The following is a 15,158-nucleotide window of genomic DNA, read 5'->3' as shown; positions in this document are numbered from 1 at the left end:
CACACTCACGACACCGCAGTCATTTAACGGCCAGAGAGACACTGACCTCATGTGAAGGAGAGATCATGAGGCGTTCAGTCACATGACTCGCCGACATCCAATCCCGACATCATGAAAGACGCGTTTACAGCCTGAAATCACAGGAAAACTGTCCTGAAGTCAGTTATATTAGACCGACAACACTTTACAATACGGTTCCAGGACACTGCAAAAAAATTATTTTCATAAACAGTATTTTTGTCGTTTTCCAGCACAAATATCTAAACATTCATAAATCAACATTTACTGGAAAAGCATTTATATAATTAAGAAAAATGTATAAAAATTTTTTTTATTTAAAACCAGAAATATCAATAAATATTAATATACTTAAGAAATAATTGAAATAATTTCATGATATAGGCCTAATTGTTTTTTCTTTAGATTAAGTTTATTTTTCTGAGCCCATTTTGCAGATATTTGTTCTTGTTTTAAGCACAAACTCACTTTATTTTGATACTTTTTCAGAAAACAAGTTAATATTTTCAGTCATTTTGCTTCTCCAGTAAAAGTATCTTCTTGATTAAAGAATTAGATATTTGAACTGGAAAACAAGACAAAAATACTGAGAAGAAATCAGTGTAGTTCCGTTAGTTTCCATAAGGTTCCATTAGCTTTTTTCCTTCCTTCCCATCTTTTTCCTTACTTCCTTCCTTTCAGTCTTCCTTCCATCTTTTTTCCTTCCTTCCCATCTTCCTTACCCTTCGTTCCTTCCTTTCAATCTTTTGTCCTTCTTTCCTTACCATCTTTTTTCCTTACTTCCTTCCAACTTTTTTCCTTACTTCCTTCCATCTTTTTTCCTTACTTCCTTCCATCTTTTTTCCTTACTTCCTTCCAACTTTTTTCCTTACTTCCTTCCATCTTTTTTCCTTACTTCCTTTCCATCTTTTTTCCTTACTTCCTTCCAACTTTTTTCCTTACTTCCTTTCCATATTTTTTCCTTACTTCCTTTCCATCTTTTTTCCTTACTTCCTTCCAACCTTTTCCCTTACTTCCTTCCATCCTTTTTCCTTACTTCCTTTCCATCTTTTTTCCTTACTTCCTTCCATCTTTTTTCCTTACTTCCTTCCATCTTTTTTTTCTTACTTCCTTCCATCTTTTTTCCTTACTTCCTTTCCATCTTTTTTCCTTCCTTCCTTCCAACTTTTTTCCTTACTTCCTTCCATCTTTTTTCCTTACTTCCTTCCATCTTTTTTCCTTACTTCCTTCCATCTTTTTCCTTACTTCCTTTCCATCTTTTTTCCTTACTTCCTTTCCATCTTTTTTCCTTACTTCCTTCCATCTTTTTTTTCTTACTTCCTTCCATCTTTTTTCCTTCCTTCCTTCCAACTTTTTTCCTTACTTCCTTCCATCTTTTTTCCTTACTTCCTTCCATCTTTTTTCCTTACTTCCTTCCATCTTTTTTCCTTACTTCCTTTCCATCTTTTTTCCTTCCTTCCATCTTTTTTCCTTCCTTCCTTCCAACTTTTTTCCTTACTTCCTTCCATCTTTTTTCCTTACTTCCTTCCATCTTTTTTCCTTACTTCCTTCCATCTTTTTTCCTTACTTCCTTCCATCTTTTTTCCTTACTTCCTTTCCATCTTTTTTCCTTACTTCCTTTCCATCTTTTTTCCTTCCTTCCTTCCAACTTTTTTCCTTTTTTCCTTTCTTCCTATCTTTTTTCCCATCCTTCATTCCCATTATCTTCGTTCCTTCCAGTCTTCCTTCCTATCTTTTTTCCTTACTTCCTTCCATCTTTTTTCCTTACTTCCTTCCATCTTTTTTTTCTTACTTCCTTCCATCTTTTTTCCTTACTTCCTTTCCATCTTTTTTCCTTCCTTCCTTCCAACTTTTTTCCTTACTTCCTTCCATCTTTTTTCCTTACTTCCTTCCCATCTTCCTTCCCCTTCCTTCCTATCTTTTTTCCTTTTTTCCTTTCTTCCTATCTTTTTTCCCCATCCTTCATTCCCATTATCTTCGTTCCTTCCAGTCTTCCTTCCTATCTTTTTTCCTTACTTCCTTCCATCTTTTTTCCTTACTTCCTTCCATCTTTTTTTTCTTACTTCCTTCCATCTTTTTTCCTTACTTCCTTTCCATCTTTTTTCCTTCCTTCCTTCCAACTTTTTTCCTTACTTCCTTCCATCTTTTTTCCTTACTTCCTTCCATCTTTTTTCCTTACTTCCTTCCATCTTTTTTCCTTACTTCCTTTCCATCTTTTTTCCTTACTTCCTTTCCATCTTTTTTCCTTACTTGCTTCCATCTTTTTTCCTTCCTTCCTTCCATCTTTTTTCCTTCCTTCCTTCCAACTTTTTTCCTTACTTCCTTCCATCTTTTTTCCTTACTTCCTTCCATCTTTTTTTTCTTACTTCCTTCCATCTTTTTTCCTTACTTCCTTCCATCTTTTTTCCTTACTTCCTTTCCATCTTTTTTCCTTACTTCCTTCCATCTTTTTTCCTTACTTCCTTCCAACTTTTTCCCTTACTTCCTTCCATCTTTTTCCCTTACTTCCTTCCATCTTTTTTCCTTACTTCCTTCCAACTTTTTCCCTTACTTCCTTCCATCTTTTTCCCTTACTTCCTTCCATCTTTTTTCCTTACTTCCTTCCATCTTTTTTCCTTACTTCCTTCCATCTTTTTTCCTTCCTTCCTTCCATCTTTTTTCCTTCCTTCCAACTTTTTTCCTTCCTTCCATCTTTTTTCCTTCCTTCCTTCTTTTTTCCTTACTTGCTTCCATCTTTTTTCCTTACTTGCTTCCATCTTTTTTCCTTACTTCCTTCCATCTTTTTTCCTTACTTACTTCCATCTTTTTTCCTTCCAACTTTTTTCCTTACTTCCTTCCATCTTTTTTCCTTACTTCCTTTCCATCTTTTTTCCTTACTTCCTTTCCATCTTTTTTCCTTACTTCCTTCTATCTTTTTTCCTTACTTACTTCCATCTTTTTTCCTTACTTACTTCCATCTTTTTTCCTTACTTCCTTCCATCTTTTTTCCTTACTTCCTTCCATCTTTTTTCCTTACTTCCTTTCCATCTTTTTTCCTTACTTCCTTCCCATCTTCCTTCCCCTTCCTTCCTATCTTTTTTCCTTTTTTCCTTTCTTCCTATCTTTTTTCCCATCCTTCATTCCCATTATCTTCGTTCCTTCCAGTCTTCCTTCCTATCTTTTTTCCTTCCTTTCTTCCTTCCAGTCTTTGTTTCCTTTGCTTCCTTCCCTCCTGTCGTCCTCCTCATCTTCCTTCCCTCCCTTTATAAATCACTAAAACCGCAGTCACACCAGACATTGAGCACAGGAAATTTATACGGACACTGTAACTATGTCACTCCACGGCGTCTTTTTTATAAATAAATTCAACATTCAATAAACAGTTATACATGATTCTATCCATTCCAAACTGTAAAAAAAAATACAGTCTACTCGTCTTTGCTGCAAAAATATCTTTCTTTTAATGCAGGAAAGAGGTCAGACCATGACATATCTTCCTTCTACTGGTCAAATGTCTTCACGTGATGCGAATTCGCAGGTCAGAGGTCACCAAACTTGAACTTTGGAACACAGTGAAACCTTTTGGATGAGCTTGCGTTTGCGGTCTTACGTATTCGAATGCGTATGAATGTAAGTCAAGGGAACGAGAAGTGTAGTGTGATGCCTCTTAAGCCTGTCAATCACTGAATTCTGCACTCCCTGTGGCGAGCAGGGCGGGACGGAGAGCCGCGGGAACGGAGCGAACACTAATGAGGGTCACCTGACTGCCACACCGGCCCCGAGTCCCACGGAGGAAAGGAGGAGGGACGACAGTGAAGGACGAGAGAGGACCAGGCCTGGACTATATGTTTTGTGGTTTATTTTAGTTTATGCAGCAGTCATCCCTATTGGCTGCCATAATATTAGTACTTCAACTTCAACTTATTTCAGTTCATTGGCAAGGTAATATTTCTAATTTTTTAGTTAAATATTTGGTAACACTTTACAATAAGGTTCATTAGTTAACATTAGTTGTATTAACTAACATGAACTAACCATGTTCAATACATTTGTTACTGTATTTGTTAATCTTTTTAATGTTACTTAATAAAAATACAGCTGTTCATTGTTTGTTCATGTTAGTTCACAGTGCATTAACTAATGTTAACAATATTTTAATAAAGTATTAGTAAATGTTGAAATTAACATTAACAAAGATTAATATATGCTGTATAAGTGCAGTTCATTATTAGTTCATTCTAACCAATGTAGTTAACTAATGAACCTTATTGTAAAGTGTTACCAAATATTTTAACTAATATTTATATTTTATTTAAAAAGATTTTTATTTTTGCTTCTATTTTTAATTGTTATTTTCTAATTTAATTTTCTATTTTCAATAAAAAAGGAAATTTTATTTTAAGAAAATTATTTTTGATTGGCCTCTAATTTATTTTCATTATGTTCTTAAGGTTTAATTTGGTGATTAAATATGTTTACTGTTCGCCGGTTCCCACCTCCTTTTTCCCTTAGCCTTTAACAAAAGTTTTTTTTTTATCATAACGGGATTGTAACAATGTTACAGTATTTTTTATCTTTAATAACTCTAGTTAAATACAACGGTTCATTGTCAGTTCATGTAAGCATAATAGCAACATATGGGGGTTTTTAAGGTGTTATCTAATGTTCAAAAATGAGACCTTATTGTGAAGTTTAACCCACTTGTTATGTGGTGAAGATATTTATGGATTTTATCTTGCTTTCCATGAGAATGAGTTGTTGGACAGGAAGGGCTCATTTCCCTTAATTGTCACTGTAATAAAGAAACACAGGAAGTTGATTTTGATTCAGATTGAATTGTAGAACGGAACAAGGACAGAATGCATTGTGGGTCGGCATGTTCTAAATGGAGAACCAATCAGAGTTGCGTTTCTGGCAGCGCTTGAATAAATCTGTCTCGTGAAGCTTCTCAATGGTCTGATTGGGTCCGGTGCCAAACGTGATGATGTATTCTGTTCAGATAAAGTACGGCTGAATGTTAATCAGATATTTGCTCCAGATTGCCAGAGTGGCCCCTCGCTCTCGGGATCAGAGAAAAATGCTCATCTTTGCTTTTCTTCTGGGAACAAAGAAAACTGGATCTTTTATGAAGGATCTTCTCTGTCCTATTAAATGCATTTCTAAATCACTGCTTAAATATATGTAATGGACGATGGACAGTCAGTCAGTTATTATCACACACTAGACGTGGACTATATATTTACTAGATACAAAATAGATGTAATACATTTTTTATAAAGAAATACTGATATGATTTGACAATTTTTAAGCTTCCACTAAGAGAAATATATTAGCATGTCCAAGTCCAGGGTTTATAACTAAAACTATTAAAAATATTTCTGTTAAAAGAAATATAGCTGAAATGAAATAAAAATAAAAATATTAGTTTGAAATATGCAACTAAACAACAACTAGAAATGTTGCTTTGGCTATAAAGTGGAAAAAAGTTGAAGTTAAAGTACTAAAATTATTATCTGGAAATAAATAAGTAAAAACTAACTAAAACTGAAAAATAAATTGAACCCTAAATAGCAATATTTATATTTTAAAAAATTCAATATACTCAATGACAAAAGCACATAAAAAATTAAACCAAAATTAACATGAAAAATAAAAGCAAACTCAAAATATCAATTATATTAACTATAATAAAACAGTGTCCAACTTTACCAACATGCATACAGTACACTCAAGTAAAGCGATATATATTCTATATAGCAAATCTCAACTGTTTGATTGTTTATATCATTGCAAAATGTAACTGTAATCACTCAGGTCTAATCTAAATCAGTCTAAGGCATGAAGATATTAAAATATTATAAACGATTTTCTGTAAAGCTGCTTTGAAACCATGATTATTGTGAAAAGAGCTACACATATTTAGCTTAATTTAATATTACCATTAAGCTAAGATGTAACATTTATTTCTCTGTTTAAGGTTCTCTCTCATTAGACTTTCTTATTGATTACTACTTGTTCTTCTGAGCGATGTTTTCCTTTTCCTACTTTAACTGGAGACTCCTGCGCTAGACATCTACAGTATCAAAACCTTTATGTTCATTACATATTTTAAAATTAATTTTCTGTCATCGTTTACTCGCACTCATGTCGTTCTTTATTCTGTGCAACACAAAAGCAGCTATTTTAAAGACCTTTAGGGTCTAAAAACAACATTGATTGGAGTCCATTGACTTTGATTGTATGGACAAAAAAAATTAACAGTAAAGGAGACATTTTTCTCAATTTCTTATGTCAAACAGGATAATTTACATTTTTAAGTGAACCGTCTCCTATGAAGATCTCCAATGCCATTTTCACTAGTCAGCAGCAGACAAATATATGGAAGCTTGTTTCCGCATAGAATTAAATAAATAGAAAGGTAATTGCAACTTTTTTCTGTCACAATTCAGACTCTTTAATCTTGCAACTGCAGCAAGTTTATATTTGACAATTCAGAATTTTTCTTATATTGTGATATAAACTCACAATTCTGATATAAACTTGAAAATGTGACAAAAAAGGTAGAACTGTGAGACAAACATACAATACACCAAAAGTTAGAATTGCAACTTGCGAGATAAACTCAAAATAAACTTAAAGTCAGAAAGAATTGTGAGATAAAAGTCGCAATTACCTTTTTTAAACAAGCTTCCAAATATACAATCTAGCCTCATTATTCAAAAATATTTGCTCGATTTCAGAAAAAATCCATTAAAATTTATAATAAAACAAATATAACTGAACACATATGTTTTTTACTAACGTTTCGGCAACAAGCCTTGATCAAGGCACCAAAAGGCTGGTGAAAATAAACTTAGTGAGAGTGCAGTTACATTCTTCTTTACAAAATCTTTTACACTAACTTGTACTTGTAAGGCAAGCGGAAATTTAACGTTTCATTCACTCACGCTGCAGGACGCTGAACTTTAGTACTTAGTGCTTGAGGTTTACTAGTAAAACCTAAATCGCAGGTATAGAGCTTAGCATGTGCTCAGTCAATCAGCTTTATAAGATAAAGAATCAGCGTGATACTCATGGTAATAAAATATTAGCCATAATCCGTCTGATATATATTCAACAAAATCATGGTCACAGACTCCCACACTGTTAAAATAATCATCGTAAGCTCTTTAATGAGCTGTAACGAGTGTAGTGTCCTCTCTGCGTGCGCCTGAGAACCCAGAATCCTTTGTAAAATGCCCCCTGCAGACGTCTACCCATCACGCACAACACACTGATACCCCTGTGTGTGCTGGCATCTGTGTGTGTTGATGGATGCGTTGCCAATTTCCGGTGTCACGTAAACGCTTTGGTGCTCTTTTTTTCCACTCTTGCATGCTTTTAAATATTTGGAAGCCTTTAGGGAAGATGCATTATTCATTCAAATTACATTTCATTTGCAGTTGGGGAAAAAAAGAAAACCTGTAAAGCAAAAATCTTATAAAATCAATTATATTCCTGCCCTCAGACGACAGGTCGGCCACACAGAGGGCCTGGCATCACATCAGACCCAGATCTTACCTTTTATTTCACATTTAACAGGAAAATAGCAGTTCTAATCAGGAAAAGAGTCAATGAAAGTTAGAAGATTAAAGCTGGAGTTGAATTAATGATGCCATGCCATGTTTGTAAAACTTCACTTCACTGACACATTCAATCATACACAAAAACAACACTTTGTAATACGCTTTCATTTGTTAACATTAGAGTTGAACTACACATTGAGGCATGACAAAAGACTATTGAACAAAACCTAAAGACTAATCAACATAATTCAATCAAAACACAAGACTCCTAAATAATAATAATCAGACAGGAAGTGGCAGAGAAGACCACAAAAACACTGCAAGGACAAGAAGTCCCTGTAGTCAATCATTTTATCCCTTATAGAGATAGTTCACCAAAAAATGAAAATTAGCCCATGATTTACTCACCCTGAAGCCATCCTAGGTGTATATGACTTTATTCCTTCAGATGAATACAATCAGAGTTACATTTAAAAAATGTCCTGGTTCTTCCGAGCTTTATACTGGCAGTGAATGGCTGTTTCTGTTCTGAAGTCCATAAAAGTGCATCTATCCATCATAAAAGTGCATTTATCCATCATAAAATTGCATTTATCCATGATTAAAGTGCATCTATCCATCATAAAAGTGCATCTATCCATCATAAAAGTGCACTTATCCATCATAAAAGTGCATTTATCCATGATTAAAGTGCATATATCCATCATAAAAGTGCATCTATCCATCATAAAAGTGCATCTATCCATCATAAAAGTGATCTACCATCATAACAGTGCATCTATCATGATAAAAGTGCATCTATCCATGATAAAAGTGCATCTATCATGATAAAAGTGCATCTATCCATCATAAAAGTGCATCTATCCATCATAAAAGTGTCTATGCATCATAAAAGTGCATCTATCATCATCATAAAAGTGCATCTATCCATCATAAAAGTGTATCTATCCATCATAAAAGTGCATCTATCCATCATAAAAGTGTATCTATCCATCATAAAAGTGCATCTATCCATGATAAAAGTGCATCTATCCATCATAAAAGTGTATCTATCCATCATAAAAGTGTATCTATCATCATCATAAAAGTGCATCTATCCATCATAAAAGTGCATCTATCCATCATAAAAGTGTATCTATCCATCATAAAAGTGTATCCATCCATCATAAAAGTGCATCTATCCATGATAAAAGTGCATCTATGCATCATAAAAGTGCATCTATCATCATCATAAAAGTTTATCTATCCATCATAAAAGTGCATCTATCCATCATAAAAGTGCATCTATCCATCATAAAAGTGCATCTATCCATCATAAAAGTGTATCTATCATCATCATAAAAGTGCATCTGTCCATCATAAAAGTGATCCATCCATCATAAAAGTGATCTATCCATCATAAAAGTGCATCTATCATCATAATAGTGCATCTATCCATCATAAAAGTGCATCTATCTATCATAAAAGTGATCTATCATCATAATAGTGCATCTGTCCATCATAAAAGTGCATCTATCCATGATAAAAGTGCATCTATCCATGATAAAAGGGCATCTATCCATCATAAAAATGATCTACCATCATAACAGTGCTCTATCCATCATAAAAGTGCATCTATCCATCATAAAAGTGATCTATCCATCATAAAAGTGCTCTATCCATCATAAAAGTGCATCTATCCATCATAAAAGTGCATCTATCCATCATAAAAGTGTCTATGCATCATAAAAGTGCATCTATCCATCATAAAAGTGCATTTATCCATCATAAAAGTGCATCTATCCATGATAAAAGTGCATCTATCCATCATAAAAGTGCATCTATCCATCATAAAAGTGATCTACCATCATAACAGTGCATCTATCATGATAAAAGTGCATCTATCCATGATAAAAGTGCATCTATCATGATAAAAGTGCATCTGTCCATCATAAAAGTGATCTATCCATCATAAAAGTGCTCTATCCATCATAAAAGTGCATCTATCCATCATAAAAGTGCATCTATCCATCATAAAAGTGTCTATGCATCATAAAAGTGCATCCATCCATCATAAAAGTGCATCTATCCATCATAAAAGTTATCTATCCATCATAAAAGTGCTCTATCCATCATAAAAGTGCATCTATCCATCATAAAAGTGTATCTATCCATCATAAAAGTGATCTATCCATCATAAAAGTGCATCTATCCATGATAAAAGTGCATCTATCATGATAAAAGTGCATCTGTCCATCATAAAAGTTATCTATCCATCATAAAAGTTATCTATCCATCATAAAAGTGCTCTATCCATCATAAAAGTGCATCTATCCATCATAAAAGTGTATCTATCCATCATAAAAGTGCATCTATCCATCATAAAAGTGCATCTGTCCATCATAAAAGTGTATCTATCATCATCATAAAAGTGCATCTATCCATCATAAAAGTGCATCTATCCATCATAAAAGTGCATCTGTCCATCATAAAAGTGATCTATCCATCATAAAAGTGCATCTATCCATCATATAAGTGTCTATGCATCATAAAAGTGTATCTATCATCATCATAAAAGTGTATCTATCCATCATAAAAGTGCATCTATCCATCATAAAAGTGTCTATGCATCATAAAAGTGTATCTATCCATCATAAAAGTGTATCTATCCATCATAAAAGTGTATCTATCCATCATAAAAGTGTATCTATCATCATCATAAAAGTGTATCTATCCATCATAAAAGTGTATCTATCCATCATAAAAGTGTATCTATCCATCATAAAAGTGTATCTATCCATCATAAAAGTGTATCTATCCATCATAAAAGTGTATCTATCATCATCATAAAAGTGCATCTATCCATCATAAAAGTGCATCTATCCATCATAAAAGTGCATCTATCCATCATAAAAGTGTATCTATCCATCATAAAAGTGTATCTATCATCATCAAAAAAGTGATCTATCATCATAAAAGTGCATATATCCATCATAAAAGTGCATCTGTCCATCATAAAAGTGATCCATCCATCATAAAAGTGATCTATCCATCATAAAAGTGCATCTATCATCATAATAGTGCATCTATCCATCATAAAAGTGCATCTATCATCATAAAAGTGCATCTATCGATCATAAAAGTGCAGCTATACATGATAAAAGTGCAGCTATCCATGATAAAAGTGCATCTATCCATGATAAAAGGGCATCTATCCATCATAAAAGTGATCTACCATCATAAAAGTGCATCTATCCATCATAAAAGTGATCTATCCATCATAAAAGTGCTCTATCCATCATAAAAGTGCATCTATCCATCATAAAAGTGCATCTATCCATCATAAAAGTGTCTATGCATCATAAAAGTGCATCTATCCATCATAAAATCAGAAGATCAGAATCAGAAAGAGCTTTATTGCCAAGTGTGCTTGCACACACAAGGAATTTGTTTTGGTACTGAGGCTTCCAGTGGACATATACAAATACAATATGAAACATAATACTACAAATTATAAGAATAAAAAATAAAAATATAAATATATGAGAATAAAACTATCACAGTTGGGTTTAGTCAGAATAGACATTTTCAGATTTACAGATTATGAACCTATTTACAGTGTTTTGAATATTATAAATAAATAAATCTACATATAAGTATCACCTGAGTTGTGGGATATTGCACTAAACAGTGGGAGTATTGCACTTACAGGCATATGCCTTGGGAGGAGTGTTAACTGTTCAGGAGGGAAATGGCCTGTGGGAAGAAACTGTTCCTGTGCCGAGATTTTCTTGTGGCCAGTGATCTGAGTCTCCGTCTTGACGGTAACAGTTCAAACAGGTGGTGTCCAGGGTGAGTGGAGTCTGTGATGATTTTACCTGCTCTCTTCCTCACTCTGGAAGAGTACAGGTCCTGGAGGTTTGGCAGGGGGGCACCAATAATCCTCTGCGCAGTCCGGACTGTCCGTTGTAGTCTCCTGATGTCTGATTTGGTAGCTGAACCAAACCAGACAGTGATGGACGTGCATAAGACTCAATGACGGCTGAGTAGAACTGAATCAGCAGCTCCTGTGGCAGGTTGAACTTCCTCAGCTGGCGAAGGAAGTACAGTCTCTGCTGGGCCTTTTTCACAGTGGAGTCAATGTGATTGTCCCACTTCAGGTCCTGAGAGATGATAGTGCCCAGGAACCTGAATGACTCCACTGCTTCCACAGTGCTGTTCATGATGGTGAGTGGGAGGAGTGCTGAGCTGTTCCTCCTGAAGTCCACGATCAACTCCACTGTTTTGAGCGTGTTCAGCTCAAGGTTGTTATAACTGCACCAGGCAGCCAGCTGTTCAACCTCCAGTCTGTAAGCAGACTCGTCACCGTTTCGGATGAGACCGATGACAGTGGTGTCGTCTGCAAATTTCAGGAGCTTGACAGTGGGGTCTTTAGAAGTGCAGTCATTAGTGTACAGGGAGAAGAGCAGTGGGGAGAGAACGCACCCTTGGGGAGCACCAGTGCTTGTGGTGAGAGTCCTGGATGTGTGTTTCCCCAGTCTCACTCGCTGCTGCCGGTCCGTCAGGAAGCTGGTGATCCACTGACAGATCGAGGATGGTATGGAGAGCTGGGTCAGTTTGGCTGTGAGAAGACCAGGCATGATGGTATTGAAGGCCGAACTGAAGTCCACAAAGAGGATCCTTGCATAAGTCCCTGGTCTGTCGAGATGTTGCAGGATATAATGCAGTCCCATGTTGACTGCATCATCCACAGACCTGTTTGCTCTGTAAGCAAACTGAAAGGGATCCAGCAGGGGTCCAGTGATGTCCTTCAGGTGGGCCAGCACCAGTCTTTCAAACGACTTCATGACCACAGACGTGAGAGCGACAGGTCTGTAGTCATTAAGTCCAGTGATTTTGGGTTTTTTGGGGACAGGAATGATAGTGGAGCGTTTGAAGCAGCAGGGAACTTCACACTGCTCCAATGATCTATTGAAGATCTGTGTGAAGACCGGGGCCAGTTGGTCAGCGCAGGCTTTTAAACAAGCAGATGAGATGCTGTCTGGGCCTGAGGCTTTCCTAGTCTTCTGTTTTTTGAAGACGTGTAAAAGTGTATCTATCCATCATAAAAGTGTATCTATCATCATCATAAAAGTGTATCTATCCATCATAAAAGTGTATCTATCCATCATAAAAGTGTATCTATCCATCATAAAAGTGATCTATCATCATAATAGTGCATCTGTCCATCATAAAAGTGATCCATCCATCATAAAAGTGATCCATCCATCATAAAAGTGCATCCATCCATCATAAAAGTGATCTATCCATCATAAAAGTGATCTATCATCATAATAGTGCATCTGTCCATCATAAAAGTGCATCTGTCCATCATAAAAGTGATCTATCCATCATAAAAGTGCATCTATCCATCATAAAAGTGATCTATCCATCATAAAAGTGATCTATCCAAGTGCATCTATCCATCATAAAAGTGATCTATCCATCATAAAAGTGCATCCATCCATCATAAAAGTGCATCTGTCCATCATAAAAGTGCATCTGTCCATCATAAAAGTGATCTATCCATCATAAAAGTGCATCTATCCATCATAAAAGTGCATCTATCCATCATTAAAGTGCATCTATCCATCATAAAAGTGCATCCATCCATCATAAAAGTGATTTATCCATCATAAAAGTGCATCCATCCATCATAAAAGTGCATCCATCCATCATAAAAGTGCATCTATATCCATCATAAAAGTGCATCCATCCATCATAAAAGTGTATCTATATCCATCATAAAAGTGCATCTATATCATAAAAGTGCATCTATCCATCATAAAAGTGCATCTATATCCATCATAAAAGTGCATCCATCCATCATAAAAGTGCATCCATCCATCATAAAAGTGCATCTATATCCATCATAAAAGTGCATCCATCCATCATAAAAGTGCATCTATCCATCATAAAAGTGCATCTATATCCATCATATAAGTGCATCTATATCCATCATAAAAGTGCATCTATATCCATCATAAAAGTGCATCTATATCCATCATAAAAGTGCATCCATCCATCATAAAAGTGCATCCATCCATCATAAAAGTGCATCCATCCATCATAAAAGTGCATCTATCCATCATAAAAGTGCATCTATATCCATCATAAAAGTCCATCTATATCCATCATAAAAGTGCATCTATCCATCATAAAAGTGCATCTATATCCATCATAAAAGTGCATCTTATCTTGGGATGCTCCGATTGATCGGACGCCGATCATGATCGGCCGATATTGGCTAAAAATAGATTGATCGGCGAACCCCAAAAGCGCCGATCAAAAAAGCCGATCAAGTGACGTAAATTACTCGCGCGACTTTTTCCCACCTGCATGCGTGGCGCACGGGCACACAACAGCAGAGTGGAGCTTGGCAGTGGCAACATGAGTTCTCCTTCACCGGAACGAATATGGAGTCTCCCAACGGATTGAAGCGCGCGTCCGAGTGAAGACCGTGCACCGCACGAGCCACAACAGAACGCAGTATCTGCGCCTCTGATCCCTGCGGCAACGAGCACTTTGATCACTTGATAAAAAAAAAAAACATTTCAGTGCTAGATCGCCTCTTATTTAACAAATGAACAAAATGTATGCTCTGAGTTAACTGGAGAAGTTTTTATTTATTTGTATTGGTACATTCCTGCCGCGAGATGTTTAAAAAGTGGTGGTGGTATTTAATTTTTTTTGATCTGACGTAGTTGGTTCCTCAACTACATCAGATTCAGATTCAGATTATTTTATTTAATGCCATGTCAGCATTCAAATTTATTTTCATGGCAAAAATTCAATTATAAAAATACAAATATCATATAAATACAATAAAACAAAAAACAACAAGAAGTCATTTTATACAATATATATTTTTAAATGAACATATGATAAAAAATCCAAAACCTTTTCAGGCATAATCTCATTAAATATGTCCTTTAATGAAGTAACTTCATAAAAGAGCATTCTGCTCAACTACATCAGACGTTCATATTAATAACAGAAAAAAAACTTGCCATAGTTTTGTCCTTTTATCAGTAGCCAGTTTTGGTGTAACAAGTTGTACATTTTGTTGCCAATTAGTAAATGTAGTGGGGGTATTAAGAGGCTACAATTTCCAAATATGCCTAAGTGTAACTTGATCCCCTCCCATTAGGCTGATCTGATGTGTGTTGGTCTGCCTGACCCCTCTTTGTTTGGAATAATTTAATGTTACTCTGCCTTATTTGGGAAAGCTGGCCTACAGTAGCCTTAAGACATCTAATTTTCTAAATACAAATAAATAAACATTTCTACAAATGGTGCAAACTCTGCTAGATTATAGATAAAACATTCAAATTCCCCTGCCATTCTGTGATCGGCAGTGATCGGCAGATCATGATTTTGGTGATCGGTAATCGGCCCCAAAAATGTTGATCGGAGCATCTCTATCAATATCCATCATAAAAGTGTACCTATCCATCATAAAAGTGTACCTATCCATCATAAAAGTGCATCTATCCATCATAAAAGTGCATCTATCCATCATCATAAAAGTGCATCTATCCATCATAAAAGTGTATCTATCATCATAAAAGTGCGTCT

The 15,158-nt window shown here is 35.3% G+C and overlaps 1 long non-coding RNA gene across 2 annotated transcripts in view; it reads right to left on the bottom strand.

Annotated features, from left to right (window-relative positions):
* Positions 1-129, bottom strand: part of LOC143730780 (uncharacterized) — a 61,432-nt gene extending 61,303 nt beyond the window's left edge. For both annotated transcript variants that reach the window (XR_013200600.1, XR_013200603.1), the window contains exon 1: positions 47-129. This is a non-coding gene — a long non-coding RNA (uncharacterized LOC143730780). The remainder of the gene's footprint in view (positions 1-46) is intronic.
* Positions 130-15,158: the final 15,029 nt, after the last annotated feature.

Source organism: Siphateles boraxobius, unplaced genomic scaffold (assembly GCF_051911475.1).
Source record: "Siphateles boraxobius isolate OS27281-9 unplaced genomic scaffold, OSU_SipBor_1 81, whole genome shotgun sequence".
Taxonomy (NCBI): domain Eukaryota; kingdom Metazoa; phylum Chordata; class Actinopteri; order Cypriniformes; family Leuciscidae; genus Siphateles; species Siphateles boraxobius.
Note: the sequence above shows the minus strand (reverse complement) of the source record. Positions and strands in the feature narration are given on the sequence as shown.